Source organism: Gouania willdenowi, chromosome 19, assembly GCF_900634775.1.
Source record: "Gouania willdenowi chromosome 19, fGouWil2.1, whole genome shotgun sequence".
NCBI classification, from domain to species: Eukaryota; Metazoa; Chordata; class Actinopteri; order Blenniiformes; family Gobiesocidae; genus Gouania; species Gouania willdenowi.
Genome location: NC_041062.1, coordinates 1253919 through 1280624, shown reverse-complemented (window position 1 = coordinate 1280624; position 26706 = coordinate 1253919). Strand labels below are relative to the sequence as shown.

The 26706-nt window shown below is 37.8% G+C and overlaps 1 long non-coding RNA gene across 6 annotated transcripts in view; it reads left to right on the top strand.

The window, feature by feature from the left end:
* Positions 1-26706, top strand: part of LOC114481285 (uncharacterized) — a 179923-nt gene that overhangs the window by 42357 nt on the left and 110860 nt on the right. For all 6 annotated transcript variants that reach the window (XR_003676230.1, XR_003676235.1, XR_003676233.1 and 3 more), the window contains exon 2: positions 20225-20388. This is a non-coding gene — a long non-coding RNA (uncharacterized LOC114481285). The remainder of the gene's footprint in view (positions 1-20224; positions 20389-26706) is intronic.

Genomic DNA, 26706 nt, shown 5'->3' with positions numbered 1-26706 from the left:
AACACACAAAATAAGAGCGACAAACAAACAAACAACAAAATACACAAAATGATGATGAAATGATGCTGATTAGAACATGAACTGAAAATACAAGGATCAGTCTTGGTCCCAGACCAGGAGGGAAATGGCCAGAAATTATAAAAACGATAGAAATAAATCTATTCAGGAGCCACTAAATACTGTTTCTTACCACTTATTTACATAGTTAGATTCTTTAAAATGTGTGTTATCATTCATTCATTCCATAATTATGATCTATAGTTGTTTTTTCACAGAATTCTGAGCAAAATGTGGTCGGACATGAGGGGGAACTAGAGCTAAAACACTTTGATGATACACTGATGAATGTAACTCATTCACAGTATTGTGAGACCTAAATCACCTTCGAGCTAACAGCCAATATCTTTGATTTCACAAGTGTCATGTTAGCGTAGCACACAACACGGCTCACCTCAGGCGACTGTGTGTGTAGAGCTATAATAGAATAGATTATAATAAACACACTGGCTTTTATACGAGCACGTGAAACAAATGCCGGTGTTTGCCGACTGCCTGCCATAACACACATCTGAGGGACAACAGGACGACTCGGTATTTTCTCACTTGAGCTGAGAGAACAAAGCCGCTCGCTGTTTTTCCTCCTTTTAACAGGTGAATGCTCCAGCTATTAATTTGTGTAGGGCCACCTACTTTAATTGGTGGTAATCTGCAGTGAGTGGCTTTGATCTCTCTGACAGTTTGACTGCATTAGCACGAGTGTGGAGGCTAATCCTTTGCGTAGCTTGTTCTTTTGGCGCAGCCAGAGGCCTGTCCAATGATAATATGTCAGCTGAGGGATAAGCCGTCATCAAACAACCAGGTCTAAGCTTCTGGAAAATAGGGGTTGAAGGGCCACCATCATGCTGGGCTTCAAACAAAGATAAAGACATAATAAACCAACTCTGGTTTGCAGCTTGTGTTGCTTTAAAGCCCATGAAGAACATTCTTGGGGTTTGGTGTCCTCCTTCCAAACTTGTTTTTGCATTTTGGGGCCTCTGTCTTGTGACCATTTTTGTCTTGCTTTTTAATAAACACCATTACACGTCCCCATAACCACAGGGCAGGCCTGGTTTTCACAATGAAATCTTTATTTTCATTAACCTACACTGATCATACACGCTGCATGAGGCAGCCACATGTCCAAACAGTGGTCCATCTGTGTCGGGTCATCATATTAACAGCAACAAGCATATGAAGTGTTTGTCCTGAACTCTAGCTAAACTCTCATGAATTATGATAACCATCTCACAGTCAACAATTTACCTCTTCAGTGGAGAAATAGATAGTGTTTGAAATGAGAAAACAGCAGCACTTGTTCTTATTCAGCGATGAAATCACACATTATTTATTACGATAGACGTACTGTATCCTGATTTCAATGGATCTTTTGTTTCTCACTTTTCTGATGTGAGAAAATTAACCGAGCTACGTTTCGTGTGAAAAGGCCTTTTGAGTTCAATTTAATTTCTAAAACATTAGTTAAGAAAGAAAGCGTTCAGCAAAGATATTCAGTTGGAGGGTTTGGGTCAATTACAATTTTAAATTACAATTGAGTCTTCAATTATCCATGTTCAATTACAACTGAGTTATGATTACAGTGACCAGCATTTTTTCCCTTTATAATTCAAATGGGCATCACCTTGAAAGTCAATTACATTTATGTTCTCAATTACTAAAGTTCAATTACAATTAATGACAATTACTGAGCCTTTAACAAATAAGCCAATAAAACATATCCTTCCTCTTGTGTTAGCTTTCTGTTAGCATCTCTAATGCTAACGGGTCAGTTTGTCTTAATTCAGTTGTAAAATACACTGTAAAATAATAATGTTATCTTGTTGGGGTTCCTTATCATTGAATATATTGATTTTTAATATTTTTGGTGTGGGCGTGGGAGCCGTTTTTCTGTCAGTGTACCCCTATAGGTTTCAATAGTTGTTTTTTTTGAAATGGTGAAATGATCCTCAAGAGAACTGACAGGTAAACCTAAACCACAGTTTTGTGTTTAATTAAATTGTAAATGAGTTTTTATAGAATTTTAATGCCAATTACAATTACAAAGTCAATTATGAGTATAGTATAAATATAGTGTATAGCAAACATAGGCAGCTGGCGGTCCGGGGGCCACATGCGGCCCTCGGATTAACGTTATGCAGCACCCAAAGCAAATGTACAAAATAAGAGCAAGAATACATTAAAAAAATACAAAGAATTATAACATTGCAGGAAAATACAGTAAAACACAAGATAAAAGCACAGAAAATCCTCAAAAAACACTCAAAACTACTACAAAACGACAACAATAAAACACAAAATTTGTGAAAATGACAACAAAAGTACACAAAAAAATTAATAAGTGACTCCACAAACCCACAGTACTAACAAACAAGCAAAACGAGAACAGAAATGCACAAAAATTACTCAAAAAAATTCAAAATGGCAACACAAATACACAATATGACTCTAAACACAAAGTTTACAGGAAAAATACACAAAAGTACGACAGAAATACACAAAAATCTTCACAATGAACAAGACAACAACAAACATACACAGAATGACAGAAAAACACACAAAATTACTATAAAAAGTCTTTGTTCTTTCCTGTATTAATGCTCAGATCGCTCATTATTCTGAATGCTGACGTGAATGTTGATCATGTGACCCTCCGATCAAACAAACACATTAATGTGGCCTGCTTTAATAAAAGTTGCGTACCTCTGCTGTATAGTCTGTTGAAGATCCAGAAATAAAAATAAATAAAGGTATACAATAAAACAAGGACATTAAGACAACCTAATATTTCCTAAAAGGTTAAATAACGTTGTTTTTGATTTTTTTTCTAATCACTCTTGTCATATTGTGTTTTTTTTGTGATTTTCATTGTATCGACGGCTCTTTGTGTGGTCTAACCAAATTTAGATGAGAGTGCCAAAAATATTTCGTACACCGGGGACCGTTTTGGAAGGTGACTTGTTACTCGTGACGCATAAGCTAAAAATTAATCAAGCGTTATGTGTGGTATCAGCAGCTGGCAGCAGCAGCAGAGTGAGTACGTCCACAGAGAAGCTTGTGGCACAGCTGAGTTTGTCTTGTAAAAGTGCAGCTGTTTGAGACAAGACAGCTACAGCATTAGCAGGGCCATTAAGAGGTGTAGAACATTTCCTAGGGAAACCATTTGAAAAATGACAACCAGGCGGCACTGCTGAGATATTAATTATACGCAGCAGCCATTGAAAGTGGAGGCAAACTCTTGTTTTTGGTGTTTATAATGATCAATAAACAGGAAGAAAAGAGGAAAAGAGCTGAATTTTAACTAAAGTCAGTGGAAAATGCTTTGGAAAATAGATAAATAACTAATTATACCTGTGTCTGCTGTTTTTCCAAAATGAAAAAAAATCTTGTGTAAACTATTCCTGCAGGATAGGAGATTTTCCAAACATTAGTTTATTTTTAGATTAAAGAAGGTCTTTCAGGGTAAATATTAAACATTCTGTGAAGTCCTTGACTCGTGATTATTTTGATGAGAGGCTGAAACTGAACTTGGGGATAAAGTATTCTTGTTTTGTCCAAAAATGCCTCACAGAAGCAGTTTTACATGTTTATCAATATCACAGTATTTCTTTGCTGAATCACAGAGTTGTGTTTTTTTTAATAATGTTGTTTCAGGGGTGTCATCATGATGTCCCCATCATTAGAGGAAGAAAAAACACACATGCTTTAAGGTTGCTCTGATATTTTTCACTTTTAATATGAAACTGTAGTCTATACCCAGAAAAAAGAAAGAACTTCTCTTTTAATAATTAACTAAATTGAATATCTAATTATAACTTATATTCTAAAGTTTTATTAATTAGTGCTAAGATTTATTAAATGTAATCACTGGAGACAAAATTAAAACCTCATGAAAAGGTATTTCTACCTGGTTGTTCTAGAATAATGAATTAGCTTAAATAAGAACCAAAGTATGACTATAGAGGTGGTGGAGTGGTACCTATAGTAACCACCAGGGGCAGTGTGCCTCCTAAATCTGTTTTTTAGTACCAATGTTGAAGAATTATAGAATAGCTAAATGTTTGTTTGTTTTTAATCTTAAACATTATTTTTTGATAGTCACTGTTTTTGTCAAAAATGTGCAAAAACACCCTTTGGTGCCTCTAGTGGATATGATATGTAACAGCAGTGCCAACGACTGGAAACTATTTTTGCTTTAATCGAGGGTTTTTACCTACGATGTGCGGCCATGTTGGAGGCACTCAGAGGTAAACACTGTGATGGATAAATCACAGAAAAGCTCCTCAAAATTTGTTAAAGTTATGGTTTATTGGTGGTGCAGATCTATACGAGTTAGATCAATGACGACCTGGAGAATCTTCTGTCTATTACGTATCCTGATATGATCAACTACCTGGTTTTAACCCAATCTGGATCATCATTTAGATAAAGGTCTGACCTTTGACCTGGAATACAATGAGAAATACAGCTCTACATTTTAGCTCTACATTTTAACATCTGTGTTGCTACTGTAGCAGGTTATTAAATGTGATTATATTAAGTCAATAATGAATTATATTATTATCATCATCACACTATAAAATGAGTTCAGAGCTGCTGATATCAACAATTCTCTAACCTGACAAGAAATGGTACGAACACATTCAGATGTTGTCCAGATGTTTGCCTCGTAGATCCTGGTTTAGCTTTGCTAACCACTAGCTCCTCCTTTCCTCTGATAACTGTTGACATTGTTCTCTATGATTTATTCTAATTTTTAGCAGTTTATAAAACTCCAAATGTTTTTCATGGTCTGACTGATTGATACAGATAAAAACATGACAATAATTCACCTTTTCCTTTAGTTCCACGTTCTGCTTTGTTTACCTGCTGGGTACCTCCAATATGGCCACTTCCTGTTTCATGACGCGGTGATGACCCTCTATTGTGTTACTTAATGGTTACTTGTGTGCAACAAGGTAATACCTTACAATAAAAGGAGGGTGAATAGCAGAATGGAAACAATGACACAGGGAAAACTTGACAAGGACACATGGATTTATAAATATTAACTAGCATCAATTTTCTAGTTAAAAAAAATGTTTTTTTACTTTAAAAAAGAAGCTATCCCTTAAGTTTCTTTCCACTTAACTGAGTCAGGTTCTTAGCTTCGCTGCTAAAGCTTTAATTCCCATTTTTGAGTTAAATCTGATTAATTTAGCTCTCGCTTTCTTCAAACGAGAGGACTATAAGTCAGGAGATGGTTGATCTTGTTTTCTGCTATGGATTTTAACGTCACAGAATGAAGATTAAACTAAAAAACAAATGAGACTTTTTCATCCTTTTATACGGAAAAGCTGTTTTGTAATGACTAAATCTGCCTGAAGTATTAATTGGGGATTAATTTGCCATGTTTTTTAGTAAGTTGAAGGCATTAACTTGGAGCCAACAAGGTGCCTCCTAATTAAAACTGCAAGTCCCTGTGTGTGTTATAATTCCCATAAGAATGTAGTTCATTAATTGGTCATAACTAAACCCTGTGCAGAGCTTATTACTGTGATGGTGAAAAGCCTGACCAGACGTGGTTTAAACTCTACAACCATTAGATATGTAAGAGCTATTTCCTGGCCTCTCCTCAAGGGAATGAGAGGATCTGATGATGGCCATATAATATCTGTTCACAGAGCCTCATAAATAAAATGCTGCCCGTGAGTGCAAACTATGTTTATTATAGCTGCCTGAACCTCTGTGCCAGCCCTTGGAGTTACTTATGCAGATAAATGCAGCACCATTCATCATCACTACTATTCATAAATAGCCAATAACTCATTCCTCGTAGGGAAGATTAGACCTTGGAAATGTGACTGAAGCACAGGAAGTATTCAAGCTCATGAAAAACATGAGTGATCACACACGCAGCCATCTCCCTTTTACTCATTATATCTTATTCTACATGTCATTTCCTTGCTTAGCTATCATCTCTGAGGACCATAAAGAAGCGTGTGAGGAGCTTCTTGGTGGTGTGCTAACTGAGGGCAGATGAGGTTTTTTTTTTTTTAACGTATTGTGCTTTTTTGCAGAGGGGAGGCCACAGAGGTGCAGAGACTGATGAAAAGGGATGATATATGTTGTGCCGGTGTCCCAGCTCTCTTCTGGCCCATTGTCATTAATCACAGCCATTAGGCTCCCCCTCCGCTGCCCACTCGGCTTGTCTGCACCTAGCCATCACAGCCTCCCTTTTGTCTCATATCCATAAAGGTAGAGGCCGTATACTTTCACCTCGCCTCCCATGGCCAAAATACTGAGTGGATAAAAAATGGTGCTAACACATGTTCTAGGGAATTACAAGTTATAATTTATCTCATTAAAGCAGGGTCAGTTTGGTTTAATGCAGATGGTTGAACAATGTTGGATGGCTACAATCCAGGAGAGAACGCTGGAGGGTTAGTGGTTTGAATCCTTGCTCAATCCCAATCATGGCCATTGTGTCCTTGGGCAAGAAACATAACTAACATTGTCCAGTGTTGTTGTGAATGTATGAATGAATTTAGTGGAGGTCGTTGCCTGTCAAACTAATGCCAGACTCCCTTCTGTAAAGTGCTTTACGTGTCACCTTTAGATTTCTCTTTTTATTCCTGCCTCCATTTGGGCTTTGATTTACTACTTTATCTTAAGAAATAAGTGAAGTGATTTGAGTCCTAGCAGCCGTTTTCCTCCTGTTGTCTTTGCGTCCTAGCTTATCAGCAGTCAGGGACGATCTCTTCTCTCTAGCGCTACGTCGTTAACTATCCCCCCATCCTCTGTCATCAAACCCAAGAGGTCTGATACGATAATATGTGTGAAGTGAAATGTGAAAGCAATTCATATCACTTTCCCAGGGCTTTGAATGTTTGATTTGCATAACTAGCGAAAATGATATTAGATGGGCATATTGATTTAATTTCATCCTGGAGCACTGTTAATTATGGTATCATAAAAGTGTCATCTCTTTATTATCAGGTTCACAATGGGGGTTGATGGCTGGTGTTGGCAAAGTACTTACGATGCTATGGGAAGGCTATCATCGGAATTTTGTTCAGGATAATTTTACATTAACAGACTCGGTCACAATACACTGGAGATTTTGCCGTTACTATCGCTTGATCAAACTTCTTTGAGTTGAAAGGATTAGTCGTGTCACTCGCACACACGATTACAAGATGTCATTTCCTGTATGCATATTCTTCCTGCCTATGTGTTGGTTATTGGGATGTTGCTGATCAAACAAAATATCCCAATCCTCTTTGCTCCGAGTGGAATTTAGATTTTAACAGAAGGATTCCTTTAGGGCAGACATGGGTCAGCATTTTCTATCACAGCGAGGGCCACAAAACTGTGACTGTCTGATCCACAGGGCCACATTATCAACATTCATGTCAGCCTTTAGAAGAATGACCAATCTGAGCATTCATACAAGCTTGAAAACACACATTTTGTGTAGTTTTTAAATTCATTTTGTAGATTTTTTTTGTCAATTTAGCAATTTTTTGTTGTCTTTTTCTGTGTTTTAAGTCATTTTGCATGTTTTTGTTATATTTTTTGTTGTCATTTGTGTAATTTTGCGTCTTTGAAGTTTTTTTGTATATTATGTTGTTGTTTTTGTAGTTATTTAGTGTTTTATAAATATTTTTTGTTTTTTAAAAATCTTTGTGTATTTTTGTTGTTACTTTTTGTATTTTTCTTGACATTTTATGCATTTTGTTGTCATTTTCTGTGTTTCTGGAGTATTGTGTATTATGTTGTTCTACATACAATTTCCAACTTAATCAAATAGAATTTTGTTTTGAGGGCCTCACAAAATTAGACTGAGGGCCGCATGTGGACCCCGGGCCACCAGTTGCCTATGTATGCTTTAGGGCAACTTATCTAAATGAACAGTGATCATTATTCTAGATTCTCCCCCTTCCTTAATGTCGTGGCACTATTGAGTAGATATCTCTTTGAACACAACAAAAAGGTGGTCGGGACTGAAAAGAAGCCTGAGTACATTCATTACTGCACTTCCCTCGTTTTTTTTTCCTTCAGGAACACAAAGCAGTGCATAATGTGCAATCTGATAAGTGGGCTCTTGCGCGCGCCATCCCTCCCCCACCCCTACTCCTTCATCGCCCCATACATCACTGGCCAGCTCAGCTGCAGTTTGCGAGGGGAGAACTCTGGGATTGCTGTGGCTGAAGTTGATGAATAGGCCTGCAAGGGTGAGAAACTCCAGGGCCAAGCTGTAGGTCCATCCCCATGGCATGTGATGCTGATTGGCTTTGTCCTGTGCGGCCGCTCTGGAGAGGCGGACATTAAGATTAAGTGATGCTGTCGTGTCGGGGAGCAGTGCACTGCATCATCCTGGGGAAGAGACAGCTGCGGTGGTTAATCCTTCATCACCAGGGGATCACTGCCAGAGCAGAGATATACAGCCAAAGATAACCCACCATAACTTCTGCTAAAGATCAGAAACTTTCAGTCTACATCCATCTGTCCTCGATCTTTACTTAAAAAAAAAAAAAAAAAAAAGAGCAACGAGGGGAGACATTGTGACCAATAGTGGAGAAGAAATGGGCCAAACAGCATCAACATGAGTTGAATGTTTTAGTGAGAGGTAATCCCTCTTTAACAAACTGTCCCAGTAAAGCGTCTACTGCAGCCTCTGTGGGTGAAGACTGAGGCAACAAGGGTAAACAAACAGAACCCCATTTACACAGCTTCTGCAATCACTCCTCTGCCAGTGGCTTATGGACAGAGGTGTACTTTATCACACATCCTGGGTTGTGGGGAGTCCCAGTAGATTGAAACCCTGCTTTAAACAGATAGAAAAGCCACTCAGAGCAGAGTTAAAGTGTTGTGTATTTATGTGTCTGCCCGCGGTGTCAGCATATTTTAGATTGCTGGGTTTGCATGTTTGTTGTTGCTTTGATGTAGCTGTCATCATGTGATGGATGAATATCATCATGTGGAGAGTAAAAAGAGAAATCCGAGCTGCAGCTGGAAAGCCGACATGTTATATCGCCCAGGATGGCCTGAAAAGACATTACAGCGAGATGAAGCTTTTTCCATCCTCTCCACCCTCTCCACTGCCCAAAGCCAGCCTACTACAACTCTCCAGTTCACATTTTCATACCACTCATGCTCCTACTTTGCTGTATGTGGCAATTTCCTCTCAAACTCCTGTGGTATGATAAATTCTGTGTGGCGGAGGCATACCTGCAGAGAGCTCTTGTGACAGTGACATATTAGTTACAGTGTCTCTTGGAATCTGATAACTTCAAATTTGCCACCTTGTTAAGTTTTGATTTATGTGATACCATTTCACTAAGGTAATTGGCCGAGCCTGTTGTAGAAAATAATCAGGCTCTCTGCAGAACAAATGCTGGGCCATGCTAATGAGGCAGCCCGTGTGCCGAACTGATGCTGGCAACTGGCAGTTATTAATGATTATGATATACAGAGGAGATGATATTGGACTGATTTAGCTGAAAAATATGTGACATTTAAAGAATACGCGAGTAGCATATTGTAAAACACTAATGAAGTAATACTGTTAGAAAAACAATCAGGCGCATTGTCAAGGCAATATGTAATTACCCAGCAGCCACCCTGGCAGGCGCTTTGGCAGGCGGACTGGGGGGAGAGCTGCACAACCCGGGTCGGTAATGGATGGAGCTCTTCTGGCAAGGGGCTATAATGCAGGAGGCGGTGACAGAGGTGTACAGATTGATGAATTAATTGGGTCTTTCTTGGGACATAAGGCAAACCGCTGCGGCATATGCTTGGCTTGTTACTTTAGAAAGTCTAGTGACCCTGAAAGGAAAGCTATCCCATGCACTCTGCTGAGACTGTTTTTGTTACTGCTTTTCCTGAGGGGCTGAAAGACTCAAATTGAACTACAGTCAACTGTAATTTATCACAAATCTATAAAGGAATGATGAAGCAAAGCTAAATGCATGGGATTATAATGACTTGCTGCTGATTTTATTGTAAAATGAGACATTTTTGTGTACAATACCTAGTGGTACCTGTGTAAGTTGTTGGCATGTCTCATACCTGTCTAGCTAGCCAACTAGCCCAGGGTAAGAAACCTGTGGAGCATTGAGTAATCATCCATTTGCACCTTTAAACTATCAATGCACTCATTTTTAAAAGAACTGAGGTTCTAACACGTTTAGTGCATGTTTTGGCCAAATTTTAATAAAACAAACTGCAGAGTTTTCCTCTTTATCAGGAGAATAAGGCTGGATCTGGTTATATCTAAGATCAGACTGCAACTTTCTTTCTCCTCAAAGTTGGAATTTTGTGTGTATTTCTCAGTCTTAAAACAATTTAGAACATTCCACAGACGCTTTGCCTGATAAATACTTTATATAGGCTACTGTGGATGACTGATAGAGTCTTCAGATGTTTATCTTGTAGAATATCAATGTTGGATCAGATAACCTAAACATGAGCAGATGTGGAATCTTCTTGGCAGAAACATGGTTAGAAATGATAGCTAGGCGCTAAAAATGTGTAACAACAATTTTACTACTAAAGTGTTTTTGTTAAAAAGAGCGACAACGCAATCTCAAATAATAGAGAAAATGTGAATTTAGTTTAGAAATACTTTACATTTGATGAGTCAGTCTAAGAGGAAAATGACGTTAAACGTTGCTCAACGCTGCCATTTAATCCCAGCGCTGCCTGTGACACTCTTCTGTCAAACCTTCAAACGCTCTTACTTCGTGGTGACTCCTGTTGAGTGAGAATGAAAGTTCTCACAGCTGCTTACTGTCACTGTGGTCTTACTTCAGCAAGTGCCCATTGGCTTCAGCTGCCCCCCCTCCCCCTTCCACCCCAACCCTCCGCTCATCTCCCATCAAAGCGGTGCATTGGTGCTGACTGCCGACTGCATTAGTGGGCCTCCTCGGCTCGCAGAGAGTCCCAGGCCCATCACCACGAATTAAACCAAAGGCTCTGGTAGTGACTCTGCTTTCGGTGCCATTGAGCATTATGCTGACACAAATGCTAAGGATCTTTGTCAGCTATTATTTCAATACTTGAGTGTGTGGTGCCTTGTCCATCTCAGTTTCATTGAAGCTCACATATCAACTTCCTTTTTTCATGGAACAATTTGCTTTTTTAAGTGAGTGAAGAATTATTTGAGTGTAGGTGGGCCTTTATAGCATTAAGAATAAAGAAAAGTACGTTATTAAAGGCCACGTTTACATGGAAGCTTTATTTCCTCTTTAATTCAGAATAAAAGTTAAATCCTCTGTAAACTGACCTTGTAAACACTTAATTTCTAATACAAAATTAATTCCGAATTAAACTTAAATCTGAATTAGGTGGCTGGTTTATTTTTATTTTAATTCCAAATTAACTAATTCCTCTTTCTTGTAAAAACGTAATTCCGCTTTAAGTTAATTCCGGTCATTCTGAGCATGTATGACATGCCGCTATGATGTGCTGGTGATGACATGGTCCAAGATGGCCGTCCGGACTCCAGCTGAGACTATTTATTAAATAAGAACCTTAAAAGACATGGATATAATGAAAAGAGTGGATGTACGGAAGCATAAACATGTGAACAATCACACACGGACATCGGCAAACGGAACGTCTTCATCGGGACATGAAGCACCAGAGTTTCACTAATGATGCACAGATCATTATAAAGTTAATTTTTCACTCATTGTCCTGTACAGTGGAGGTAGAACAGCTGTTACATTAACCACTGACTTTGATTGACCAAAGTACCACTTCTATCTCCTTCTCCTGCTCAGATGACCAAAGTGAAACCGTGTGTTATTGTAGAGCTGCTGCTTCAAAACTACAATCAAAATAAAAGTGAAAACGTGAATACGTCACGTTCTCCCCCTGTCCAATCAGAACCCTTTCCAACCCACAGACCTAAAGAGGAATTAAATAAAGCAGAATAAACCACCATGTAAACCACTATTTGAAATGACTATTTCTATGTAAACACAAAGCAGAACACTTTAATTCATAATAATTTAATTTGGAATAACTAATTCCGAAGTAAAAAAAACATCATGTATCAGTGGCCAATGAGGTGATAGAGTGATTTGTCCATCATGCACATTGTTAAAAATGTAGTTTTTTTCTGGTTCCACTACACTATTTTCAAAATCATACTTCTTAAAATGATAAATTACATAAAATGCAATTATTTACTCGTCATTTTTTATTCCAGATGTTCTTGATGGAGTAAAACGTTAACAAACACTGTCCTTCCCCCTCATCCTGCCTGGTATCCAATATTATTTGTGTAATGTTTTTATCTAGTTTTGAACATATCTTCAGATGTTGGCCCACTTTAGTTAGAGCCCAGGGAAGAGGTCAAGGATGACGTGATGATGCGTCACGCTCATCATTGCTCCTCTGCTCTCCCTCTATCTCACTCTCTCTTCTTCCCATCTTTACTTACGCTCATCAGAAGAGACAGGTGAGTTAGTGCGTGCTCAACTGCAAAGTGGCGTAATTGTTTTTCATACTGAATCAGAGATGTGGACTAGACATGGATTGCAGTGAAACAACAAAGCTGATTAGTGAGGGTTCGATTTGTTTGCTGGAGCATTTTGACACCTGTCTCACTCCAGCTGATCCCTGCGCTGGTGAACAGAAGAAGAAGAGTAGGGGGAGGCTCCACTCTGGATCGGAAAATGTTGAGAATCTTTGACCACAGCTTGTTTTGAGTTTTTCACGATGGATCTATCGTACTTTACTTTTGTTATCTACAGCAGTGGTTCTCAAACTTTATTGGCTCAAGTACAACCTTTGTCATACTTTTGAATGCAAATACCCCCCTTATGTCAGAGTATTGCATTTTGTTCAGAATTCTGTGAAAAACATCTATAAAGCAGAGGTCGGCAATTTTTATCACAGCCAGGCCTCAGAAATATGTTTGTTTGATCAGAGGGTCACATGATCAACATTCATGTCAGCATTTAGAATAATGAGCGATCTGAGCGTTAATACAGGACAGAACAAAGAGTTTTTATTGTAATTTTTTCATGTTTTTTCTCTCATTATGTATGTTTGTGGTTGTTTTGCTCTTTGTGAAGCATTTTGCGCATTTCTGTTGTCCTTTTGTTTATTTTTCCTGTAGAATACATGTTTTTTGAAGTATTTTTTGTGTATTTTTGTTGTCGTTTTGCTTGTTTGTTAGTATTGTGGGTTTGCGGAGTCCTTTTTTGTGTTTTTCTTGCCTTTTTGTGTACTTTTGTTGTCATTTTCTGTCATTTTGAATATTTTCTGTGTATTACTGTTGTTGTTTTGTAAATTTTTGTAATAGTTTTGTGTGTTTTTGGAGTATTTTCTGTGTTTTTCTCTTTTTTACTGTATTTTCCTGCAATGTTGCAATTCTTTGTGTTTTTGTATTTTTGCTCTTGTTTTGTGTATTTTTCTGTCATTTTGTACGTTTACTTTGGGGGCTGCATAAAGTTAGACAGAGGGCCGAATGTGTGCTGTAAAGCATAATGAATGAATGATAACACACATTTTAAAGAATCTCAGGTTGTAAATTAGTGGAATTAAATCATATTTAGTGCCTCCTGAATAGATTTATTTCTATAGTTTTTTATTATTTATTGTCATCTCCCTCCTGGTGTGGGGCCAACACTGATCCTTGCATTTTCAGTTCATGTGATAATCAATATAATTTCTATCAATTTTGTGTTTTTTTGTTGTATGTTCTTTTTATTATTCAGCATATTTTTCTCTTATGTTGTTTTTGTGTGTTGTTGGTATTATTTAAATTATTCTATCTCAGTGTGTGTGTTTGTGGTGTCGTTATTTTTGTGTATTTATTTGTTGTTTGTTGTCATTCAGTTTATTTATGTCTTATTTTGTGTGTTTTTGTTGTCTTTTTGTGAATTGCTGGTAATATTCAGTGTGTTTAATTCAAAATAAACTTTATAAAATCTCATATTTTTAATGCTTTCATTTGTTAATTTTTCTCTCTCTCTCTCTCTCTCTCTATCCCCTGTAGTGCCATCGCGTACCCCTAGGGGTACATGAACCCCCATTTGAGAAACACTGATCTACAGAACATTTTTTATGACAATAAAGCAAAGAAGCTTTAAAAATCAATAGCTTTGCATTTCTATGTAATTACATTACTCTAGACACATATTTATATGAGATTTGTTACATCTGTACACTCCCATCATACATCATATGCTATTACTGTGTTTCGCCAACATTAATATTAGACTTATCCAACAGTGTGTTTGTTAAATGTCTTTGTGCCTTATGCTCTGCAAAACTAATGTGCAATTTTCAAAAATAGGCGTCCCATCTGGCTGCATCTTGTTTACAGAACACAGTGGCAGCTTGAGGTTATTAATCATGTTTGTCTTAATTACTCCGTATAGCTGCTCCATCCCCAACTCAGCGATTGACCTTTTTTTCTGGATCCTTTCAAAGCATTAATCATTGGCTAGATCAACGCCAGCCCAGTAGAAGTATATATTGCACTGCATTGCTTCAGCTTCTCATACAGGCACATGGTTCGCATTATAATAAAAGTTAGAATTGGCTCAAACAATAAACCAGCAACCTCCTGTGAAATGATTTAAAGTTTCATAGTTGAGAAAAAGTTGTTGAGTGTTTTTGTTTTTCTACCCTGATTTGAATTATTATTGACTTTAATAATCTCATTTTGTATGATTTTTTTTTTTTTTTTTTTTAAGACAAAAGTATTCAGCCCTGGTTGGGTGCCATGTGCCTGCAGCAGTGCTAATGCTAATCTGACAGGTAGATGAACGTCCATGTGTGGTCTATCGGCTTAGTCCTGTGGGTTTCTGTGTCCTTGCCAGAAAGTCAATATAATTTAGTGAGAAGCCTCCAACCACACACATCTTCTCTGATGATTGTATTTGTCACCACGAGCCTGGCATCTGAAAAGTTTCCATTTTTAAGGAGATCAACTCATCAACTTGGACGGGTGGGATTTCTTTGTTGTATATAAATCAAAGCTGTTGCTGCTTCTGAACGCAGACGTTTTACACCCGAGAAGGTGATTTGCTGATGTGTTAATCAGTGTTTTTGATGTTTTATTTTAGTGAAAGCGTAATTGATAATGTAAGTCAACCAAACAGTGATTGAAATTAGCATCACACTGTGCTGTGATGTGGGGAACCCCCTTTTTTCCTCTCCTTCTTAAATCCAGTCAGTTTTAAACAGATGAACTATTGCAAAGATTAAACAGTAACTGGTGGTGCAACAGCGCTATGTGAACGAGCACTGACAGACATTTTATCAGTAAACTAATTACCATGATTTATGGTTGGGGGAAAGCATGAGACCAGCCCATAAATACAAAGAGCTGGCTGAGCAGCTCCTTCCAAAGTGAGAGATCTTATCAGATTCCTCTTGATTCCACTTTGCTGGCTCGGAGTCAGCTTGCATTTGTAAATGCTGCTACTGTGCATGTTGCCCCCCCCCCCCCCCCCCCCCCCCCTCGCTCTGGGTCAGGAGTTCAAAACACAGCCTGAAGAGTTGAAGAGAAGGGCATGAACTTCTGACCCTCTTAATGTAACAGGGCCAACAGTAAAAGTCAGGTATTATCAGAGTGTTTGTTGTAGCGATCTTACTCTATCAGGTAAATATTAGCACGTTACTCAACATTTTAGAAGGTAAAATACCCTATAATAAACCTACTGATATGAGCATCTGAAACATGTCCGTTAGGTGTGATCTAAAGTCAGACATGTGGTTTACTAGTCTTAAGATTTATGGTCACACTGTGTGGAATTTGGGCCATTCTTGTGAGTTCAGGTCCAGCGTTTAGTTTAGAGAGATTTACTGTTTCCCCAAAACTTGTTAATTGGACTCTGTCTTTTTCAGGGTGATATACAGTTTTCAGTCACTCAGTCAGAGGTCGTCGGGTCATTAGCATGCTTTTAGCTCAGGTCTTCAATCACTTTAACAATAAATCAAATCTGTCGAGAGAGCTTTGCCACTTTGTTGTTAATAACAAACTATAAAACAAAGATATTAGGTTGGTTGGTTGGACCCACTGTTTTTAACAGAACAGTATCATCTGTGTCTAGAACAGTGTTGCTAATTCCCAAGTAAGGAAAGTTGCCAGTAGCTATCGCAAAAGTTGCAACAAGTCGCTAGATACGTCATCGCCAAATTTAAATAATTGATAATTTTAATGTACAGTAGCCATTTAATGACTTCTGTAGCAGAGAGGAATTAGGTTGTTGGGGCGTAGATGGAGGAGAGACACAGTAATAAACAAATAATAATAAAAATACCCCAAATATTTTAGAACAACAAACATACTGACTTTGGTTGACATTTCTTTCATGTCACAGTAGTAATCCTCCTGCTGTGGATCATCAGTGGTTTTCTTCCGTGAGTTAAAGCTACATGGCATTAGCTCACATGTTCATTCCAATGCTATAGTCTCTGGCTTTTATTTGATAAATAGAGTTTCAGATTTTCCAGATAGAGCATGTTTCTGTAAGCGTTACTACAGTCAACCTAAACGTCTCATCAAAGCACATTAAAAAGTTTTCAGAATTATAATATTCATCCAAATATTAGGACAGATGATTATGTGTCAGAGGGTTGTGAGAGTCATTGAACAAAATACTTTAAAAACAAGTTTGGATGAACTATGGCTGGGCCCATGGAACGTCTCTGCACCGAATAGCATGTACCCCGTTCCTGAGAATTTAGTCAAATGATTTGGTTCAATACTCATACTCAATATAATGACAATTAGCAACCACACCTACGTCACGTTCTGAGCAGTAACCCGGATGTGTGGCCATATTGGAGGCACTCAGAGGTAAACACTGTGATGGATAAATGTCTGAAACCACAGAAAAGCTCCTCAAAATATGTTCTAGATGTAAAGACATACAGGGAAGGACTTGGTCATGATATTTGTTAAAGTTATGGTTTATTGGTGGTACAGATCTATGAGTTAGATCAATGACGACCTGGAGAATCTTCTGTCTATTACGTATCCTGATATGATCAACTACCTGGTTTTAACCCAATCTGGATCATCATTTAGATAAAGGTCTGACCTTTGACCTGGAATACAATGAGAAATACAGCTCTACATTTTAGCTCTACATTTTAACATCTGTGTTGCTACTGTAGCAGGTTATTAAATGTGATTATATTAAGTCAATAATGAATTATATTATTATCATCACACTATAAAATGAGTTCAGAGCTGCTGATATCAACAATTCACTAACCTGACAAGAAATGGGACGAACACATTCAGATGTTGTCCAGATGTTTGCCTCGTAGATCCTGGTTTAGCTTCACTAACCACTAGCTCCTCCTTTCCTCTGATAACTGTTGACATTGTTCTCTATGATTTATTCTAACTTTTAACAGTTTATAAAACTCTGAATGTTTTTCATGGTCTGACTGATTGGTACAGATAAAAACATGACAATAATTCACCTTTTCCTTTAGTTCGGGATCTACTTTATTTACCTGCTGAGTACCTCCAATATGGCCACCTCCTGTTTGATGACGCACCATGAAAAGCTTCTATAAGAAAATAAAATACTTCATTGTTATTGTACAAATACATATGAGATCATTCTCAAACACGTTAAACCTTTGCCGTATTAAATGACTTTAGCTAAATATTTTGGTACCTCCTTCCCTGCTGCTATGGTAAATGATCAGTGATAAAGTCACTCTCTTTATATTAAAACAGTGTGGGGGTTTGTCAGCGTTATAAGACTGCAGTAATGAGCCCCTTATCGTCTTTTCACAGATCAGTGTGATCAAGTGTTCATGATTAATCATGGCCGAGTGATTCAGTGATTAATCTTTATTCGATCCCCACAGGAGGAGCAGGATATGCCTTCACAACCCTGTGCCTGTTTATGATTTTAGACCTATTACTGGGGGAAGATGGAGAGCACCGTTTACAGGCCACTAACCTTTATGACGACACGCTCTCATCTGCATTTTATTTTCTCCTCAGCCCATAGAATCATCTACAAATGTCAAAATAAAACATGTGCACGAAGCGTTGGGGCTCGACTTTTAAACGATCAACAGTGCAGTGGTTGATTTAGGGCGTTGCTTTATCCCTGGTTTTTTTAATGAGTGCTTTTGGTTTTTATTGAAGGACGGTGCAAAGTAAATGGATCCTCATCAAGGGAAGATTAAATGCTCTTATAGAATTTACAGAAACAGGCATGAGGGACAAGAGCTAGCAAGGAGCTTCACAGCTTGTCCTCTAAATAATGTGAGGGGAGGAGGATGTGTTTCTCTGCAGACACATGTAAATCAATTTGTATTGATCCAAACAATACAGCCCGCAGCTCTGTGCATTCATTGATTAAACAATTAGATAACTGCTGGATCTCTGCAAAGAGAAAATTATATTTGATGGAGACAAAGCCTGACAGTCCTCTGTTCATACTTCAATGTCCTCTACCGTCAAACTGTCTAATAAAATTATGAAATATTTTAAAATTCATGAATTAATTTTTTCACTGCTTGGATCTGGAAACATATATTTCAAAATGGATGTTTTTTTATGGCGTGTATGCGCCTATTATTCTTTTATTATTCTATCTATTTCTTATTCAAATTATGTATGTGAGAATGAAGGGTAAATGTTATTATCTTGTATTAACAAAGTATTGACCAAATTATGAATAATATTGATGCCCAGCACCAGGATTTAGGAATTATATATGGATGAATATGTATTGTTATTAATTCCTAAAATGCACGAGTGAGGGTCAACAGTTTATTAAAGTTTGTCTGAAGCCGTCCATTGAACATGTGAGGTTTGTTTATTTCCGAGTCCAATCCAGACTGTATAATGTACAGAAACAAAAGGAAAATCTTCCACAATATCTCGCTTTAATCAAGGTCTCGCACTTGCAGTGAATGCAAACTGGCAACGGGACATGATAAAAATATCTTTAAAAAATGCATTTTTAAACCTGTTTCTGGAAGAAGATTAATGCGATACCCAACTTGGGGTTGTTATGTCTTTTCCAATACTACTAACTAATAATATTTTTAAAAAGGCTCCATTATTTGTGTCAAATTTAATTGACCCTAATCCTGGATTTCCACTGGATACGTATCTGCTCAGAAACTGCTCCGCTGCGTAACTGCAGCGCAATCTTCAGTCCGTCGATCCCCACCACCTCCAGTTTTGCACCCATTTTGCAGCAAGGACTCAGAAGATCTCACTAATTCACGTGTATTCACCGTCACGCGATATATATATATATATATATATATATATATATATATATATATATATATATATATATATATATATATGATTCAACCATGGATAAATGCAATATAATTTATATGTGACATATGATTTTTTTGGCTGGACTGGGTCAAACATGGTATCAACAGAAAGCTCTGGGCCCCTGAGTCTGAATCTGTGCTTGGTTTTCAGGTAGAGTCTGAAATGGGCTCGCTGGAGGTCCTAGAAAGTCACTGCCAGGGATAACCTGTTATAATCCGGATATTTAGAAATAGAAGGTCTGAATCAGGAAGTAGTGCATGACACAGAATAAAATATGCGGATTATTTCCAAAATAAAATACTCCGTGTTCCAGGTGTCTCATAATTCCATACATTGACCGAGGTTACCCCTGGTAGAGGAAAACACTGACCTTCCGGGACCTCCAGCGAGTCCATTTCGGACTCTATCCGGAAACCCAGCACATATTCAGACTTGGGAATAAAACCTGTCCACTGATACCACATTCGCTTTTTTTCCATCCGAAAATTGTGTGTTTTGGCTCTACCGGGCACAATTTGGACTCGGGGAGGCCAGACTTTGGTTATCTCGATCTGAGCACTTTTAAATCGTATTTTAAATTTCCGCAGTTAATTTAGTTACATAGCGGAGACGTTTCTAGATACGCATCCAGTGGAAATCCAGGGTTACTGATATGCTAGCCTCAAGTACTGTATATAAATTGGTGTGTGTGTATAAGCTCATGTACACATGATGGGATCTAGCGCCTTTTAATAATCCAATACATTTTCATCTAAATATCAACATCAGGATTAGCTCTTACATTAATGCCACATGCCTTATACATGAATTCTGCCAAAAAGTAAAGTCCTAATCTGCTGAGTATTAGATCACCTCAGAATTTTTATGGATTACACTTTTTTTCCCCAGCACATCCTGAGATGATTGATTGGATCGAGTTCAAGAGAATTGGGAGGCAAGGCTCAAACCAGTGTTGAACCAATTTGTTTGTGTGGGAAGACCATTCCTGTGAAAAGGCCACAACAGCCGCGGAAAACCATTTTCACGAAAGGGGTTGCAACAATACAAATTAGGTAAGTGTACCTTTCAATCACATTAAAGTCAGGACCAATGGTTATGGAGCAGAACATTGCAGGCAAGCAGTGCATACGCAGCCAACCATCCACTTGATGTTTATTTTCAAAGTAATCCATCAGAGCTGGTCACCTGCTTTAATTACTCTGTCATACAAGTGTGACACCCACATACCCACTGTTATTGCTTTCACCAGTGGACGAGGATTAGCATGCACATGATAAGTCGCAATGCACTGAGTATTTAAACACCTTTGAGTTATAGTAACCTATATATTTGATCAGACTTCAAGTCAACCAGCTGAGTTAACCACATCCGTCACCGTGCGTCAGCCATGACGCAGTCATGAGCTGTGACCATGCTTGATAGGTTCTTAATGCTGCAGGCAGAAAACACCCATATACAGTACGTAGGTTCCAGGAGATACTTTTGTTAGCTTTGCCTAAGTTGTTACGATCTGCTGCTTTCACATAGACTTAAAGGTTTTTTTTGTATCGTAAAAATGGATCTAATTATATTTGTGTGTAATAGGCCAATCTGTACACATTCAAATAAGAAGCTCAAGCAGAAAAATATGGGGCACCAATAGTAAAGTAGCACATGCTAAATTAAACAGTAGCTTTTTCAACATTTAGCAACAAACCACATTTATAAAAACATGTATTACTTACTTAGTTACTTTTGACCAGATTTACAGCAGTATTTGTGAAATCTCTTTTATCATGAAAATACAATATCAATGTTAAATCTAAATCAAAATGTTAAATATTAAATCTAAATGTTATAACTAAATGTTAAATCTAAATCTAAATGTTAAATCTAAATCTAAATGTTAAATCTAAATCTAAATGTTAAATCTAAATCTAAATGTTAAATCTAAATGTGACTGGTGAAACTAAATATTTAGCTTCATTGGTAGTACCAAAAATAGAAGCTCATTCCAGTTAATTTTTAGATTTAACATTTAACATTAAGATTCAATGTATTTATATTTCATATTTAACATTTTGATTTAATATTTAACTTTTATATTTAGATTTAACATTAACCTTATATATTTTATGGAAAAGGAATATCACAAATTTCACAAATATTGCTGTAAATCTGGTCAAAAGTAACGTAAAATGGCTTATTGCTAAATGTTGCAAAATGTTGCTGTTTATTTTAGTGTGCGCCCCATGGAAATAGAGTACTTGTGCTATGTTGTTTCATCCAGCCAGTATTGAGAATATCATGAGTTTCTTCCACTCAGCAGTACAACATCATGTCTTCCTTTCTACGCAGCCCCACCCTCTCATATTTGACTAAATCTTCTCATTGTACGCCCTTTTTCCCCCATGTGTCTTTCCCAGCCTCAGTAAACCATGCCTTTCAATTCCCCGTGCGTTGGTGTTTTCACTCAGGACAGGAGTGATGAGCAAACGCTTTCAGACTCAATCCTTGAGCAAAGGGCTGTGCTGACAGGGATTATTATTTATTTGTCATGCTGGATGTAATAAGCTGTAGATACAGGATGGAGGGCCTGTGATTTATTGCTCTGTCGACCGCCACTAGCAGGACGCTCGCTCTAGCGTGCAGGATGAATACCACACTGTCAGTTCCGTCCATCCGTCACCATCACGTCTCACAGATACCCTCCCATTTCATGCCACAATACATAAACAATCTTTCATTATTTTTTGTACGTTTCTTCGCCATATTTGTTTTCCACACAAGGCAGTTTCACCGTTTTATGCGTCCCATTATTTTGATGCAGTAGCTTGAGCACCTTATAGTTATTTTATATTGATTGACACTTTTATTGTCTTCAATACAACACGTCTTTGTTTACTCTTTTTTTTTTTGAACGGCCACTTTTAGAAAATGATCATGATTCTAAAAGCAATCTTTTCCTTTCTTTTCATTAACTTTATTCATCAGCACCGGCTATCGCTGGGGTTGTACTCCAAGTAATTATGGTCATATTTCGCCGCTGTGTTTAATGTTGTGGAGCTCCGTGTCACTGAGCGGGTGACTCTTCTGCCTCTCTGTAGGTCATGTAATCTTGTTAAAAGCCTTCATGGTTTTAGGATTATGTTATTGAAATGTCACTTAATTGGATAAACAGTTTTCATGCTGTAAACACCCCGCGCTGCGTTCTGTTTAGTCGTCGTGGATATTGTTTACACGGCAGAGGGATTTGCGTAAGTGGAACTGACTCTGTAAACAGCGGCTCCCACTAGAGGTTTTATGTGAAAACCAGGCTGAGATGGAGGCATCAGGGAAAACACTTAGCCCACATATCAGAGCCATGGACATGTGCTTGGCGAGAGGGAGTGAGTATGTCGGTGACAGGGCTTAATTAATATGAGGAATTGCCTTTGTGTCCGGATAAACGACATGAGCAGGAGCTGCTTTGTTGTTTGACTTCATTGTGCTGAGTGTTGGTCGGGGTTTTTTTTTGTGTGTGTGTGTGTGTGTGTGTGTGTAGTTTGCTGTAATCTGTGAATAACATTACTACCTTGCTTTTTGGACGCCAGACAAGTTAAATAGTCCTTCCTGCTTTTGTCTTTTAGCCAAATCGTATCCATTTCTTTGTCTCTCCTGGGTGTCAGACATCAGTTAACCACAAACTATACCTTCATATCTGTCTTGTTTAGGTGTACATTTTTCTTTTGCAAATTGTTATTCATGCACTTTTGTTTGTTCTCGAGCATCATTACTGACAATGCGGTTAATAGCAATCATTTGTTATTCAGCTCCGGTGCTGATGCTTGGGATGGAGGCAGTGAAGTGAGAATAGTCATTTGGAGGTTGAGGAAAGTCTTGACAGGGCCCATTTATAACAAGATGATTCTGGAAATTCCAGTCTATTAATAAAACTCTATTGCAGTCTAATTAGTGCTCGCTCACGTAAAAGAGTGTGAATCTAGGAGCTCTGTGAACTCTTAGTGGTTCCTTTTTTTAATCTAAATAGTTAAACTGTGGAAGCAATCATTGAAAGTTATTAAAGATTTTGTTGTCGTGATGATTAAGACTTTATTGTAAAGTGTATCTTCCTTCTCATGTGGCATATCCAGACTAGAACGTGCGCAAACATCTGGAGGGTGTCAGGCAACACTTTAATAAACCTAGCATATTGGTAGCCTCATAGCATTAAAGGCTTCAGACATTTTCTTTTAAAGATCCTGACAATGGACGAGGTATCAGCAGCGTCTGGATCATAGGACAAGGTGGAATGAACAATTCTGCAAATATATGACTTTAGGACTAATACAGAGACAGACAATAACAGGTTTAAACTTACAAGTATGTTTGGTAAATTATCAGATTACCCTGGTGGGTCATGAAGGTACTGCAGGTGGGTCATGAGGTTAACTTTGCTATGTTTACAGAAGGGTTTTCAGTATTTAATTTCACCATGACGCTCATATTGACTTAGAATGTTGGTTTCTCGTATCCTTCACACCTTTAACCTGAAGCCATGTACCCCCTACTCATGCACTTAATAAACGTACTGTCATATACAATGTAGAACTACAGTGAAATTTGTCCCTGAATTTTACCTATTCTGTTGGGAAATATTATATAGTAATCATAATAATAACTAGAATGTTTGCATTTCCTGAATAAAATGCTAGTGAGGGTGCAATTGCTAGCCTGTGTCGTCCTGCCTTAGCTTACCATTAGCATTAACATTAGCCTAGCAATAGCATTAACCTAGCATTAGCATTGACCTAGCATTAGCCTAGCAATAGCAATAACCTAGTGTTACCATTAGCATAGCATTAGTATTGACTTAGTATTAGCTTTACCTAGCAATAGCATTAGCCTTGCAATAGCATTAACCTAGCATTAACATTAGCCTAACAATAGCATTAACCTAGCATTAGCATTAGCCTAACATTAACATTCACTTAGCATTAGCGCTTTAACCTAGCATTACCTTGCCAATAACATTATCCGAGCATTAGCATTAACCTAGCATTAGCATTAGCTGCTCTATTTATAGTCTAGTTTCCAATGTTGTCACAGTGTTTTTAATTATATTCACGTACCCCCTATGACAATTTGCGTACCCCTGGGTGTACCCGTACCCCACTTTGGGAACCTAGGACTTAGAATGTGAAATGATTCATTATTCATTCAATAATTGATCAAACTATAAAACTGGGTCATTATTTCATGGCAATCTGTATTTAAAACGGTTTGTGATATTGTAACATTATCTTCTCACCTCTAAAGGGCCAAGCCCAACAATTTGATCCTTGTTATCAGAACAATCATTATTATATCAACTTTTATTCCATATAATGCGTGAAAAAAAGCAGATCTGAACACTTGCTTTGTAACGTCTTCAGTAATACTTTAAGTTCTGGTCGTGAGTGCGATGATCGCTCATTCTATATTCCGTACATGTAAACAAAAGGCAAGAAAGATTAAAATTAACTGCCGTTGATGTTCTGACATATTATTTATACAGTATGTATGTTTGTAAAGAACTAGCTACTTATGATCTTAAGGAATTCTTTATTCTGCAATAGTTTTTACAGGAAAATGTTTCTGAAGTTGCAAATAAACAGAGTACTGATATATCCTACTTGAGTAGAAGTACAAGTAAGTCATACATAAAATACTGAAGTACAAGTTAAAAGTATCTCAATTAAATAATACTCAAAGTATAAGTTACTAGTTACTTTCACTCCCACGTTTATTGTTGGTAATAAATCTTATTTACAGTAAACATATGTAGAAACTTAGAAAAAGACACGATTTACCACATTGGAACTTAATTTTTTTCCACAAAGGCATCTGTATAAAATAAAGGTTTGACAAATGTACCAATTATTTTAATAAAATAAGTCACACCAATGAATTCAATTCAAAATAAAAATTAAATATATTGGTCTCTAAATATAGTTACATTTATGAACTCTAAAACTTAGCAAATAACCATAATTCAATGCTGTTTTGGCATTGTACATTATGTTTAATCTGATTGGTCGGCAATGATGTAATGCATTGTTTCATAATGTCCGTTGATCATTTTAAAACAAAAAATACTCATTTACTCAGTAATGGTTGGGTGTAGAAATTTAACTAATTACTTCTTTTAAAACTTAGCTAAAGCTGAAATCGTCTCGATGTCCCGCCCCTAAACAGCTCCACTTCCTCCCACTGCCTTCCCGATCTACCAGAAGCCAGCCTCTACTTTTCTGCACACTCATCACAAACATAACAGGGTCACATTGATACAGTATAGTCTATGGTCAGGTTAGAGCCAAAATCATATTTACCTGTTTGCTGTAGCGAAGTACGGCCTTGTTTCCACAGTTCCTTAAATATTTAAACTAAAACACGACTGAAACCTTGTGAGTCTTTCTTCTCTGCCTGATTCAAAGTACAGTTGACTCACAGCCTTCAAGCCTCTTAATGATACATTTTCTACGTGTGATTCTATTGATGTATTGAGGAGAAAGCCACAGAGCTGACCTGAGATTCAATAAGTGTTTGTGAAACTGCCCCCTTCACCACCCTTCTTCTTCTTCTTCTTCTTCTTCTTCTTCTTCTTCTTCTTCTTTCTTCTTATCCTTCTCCTTTCTCTTCTCCTTTCTCCTCCTCCTCTCCTCTCCTCCCTCCTCCTCCTCCTCCTCCGTCGTCGTCGTCGTCGTCGTCGTCGTCGTCGGTCGTCGTCGTCGTCGTCGTAGTATTCTTATTCTTCTTCTTATTCTTCTTCTTCTTCTTCTTCTTATTCTTTCTTCTTCTTTTCTTCTTCTTCTTCTTCTCTTCTTCTTCTTTTTCTTCTTTCTTCTTTCTTTTCTTCTTTCTTCTTTCTTCTTCTTCTTCTTCCCATGCAAGACCAGGAAGGGTCTGAAGAAATAAGGTGCCAGCATTAGTGTTTTTCTGCTTGCCTGTGCAATAGAAAACAGTGCACGTCAGGGGCTCCGTCAGCAGATCAGGGAGATGCAGATGGGAGGTGAAAAAGCTCCCTGGTGGCAGTTGGGCTCCGCTCAGATGTGATTGCAGCCGCCAGGATGAAGTCAGCACTGACAAAGTGCGCCCATTGATGGATGGACAAAGCCTGTGAACGATGTGAGGATGGATGGGGCGAGAGTGGGAACTTAACACAGACAAACAAAATGAAAGACAGAGAGGAATTACCTGTTAAGGCATTCCAGCAACACAAATCCCAGAGCAATTGACTTACTGCTAACTGAGCACAGGAGGACTGTTTGCATCAGTACAAGTGCTCCAGGTGGTTATTATTCAGATACTTTCACACTATTGTTTTATGATTGCCTGTGTTTCAGCCTACAGTCACATTTATACATAATGGA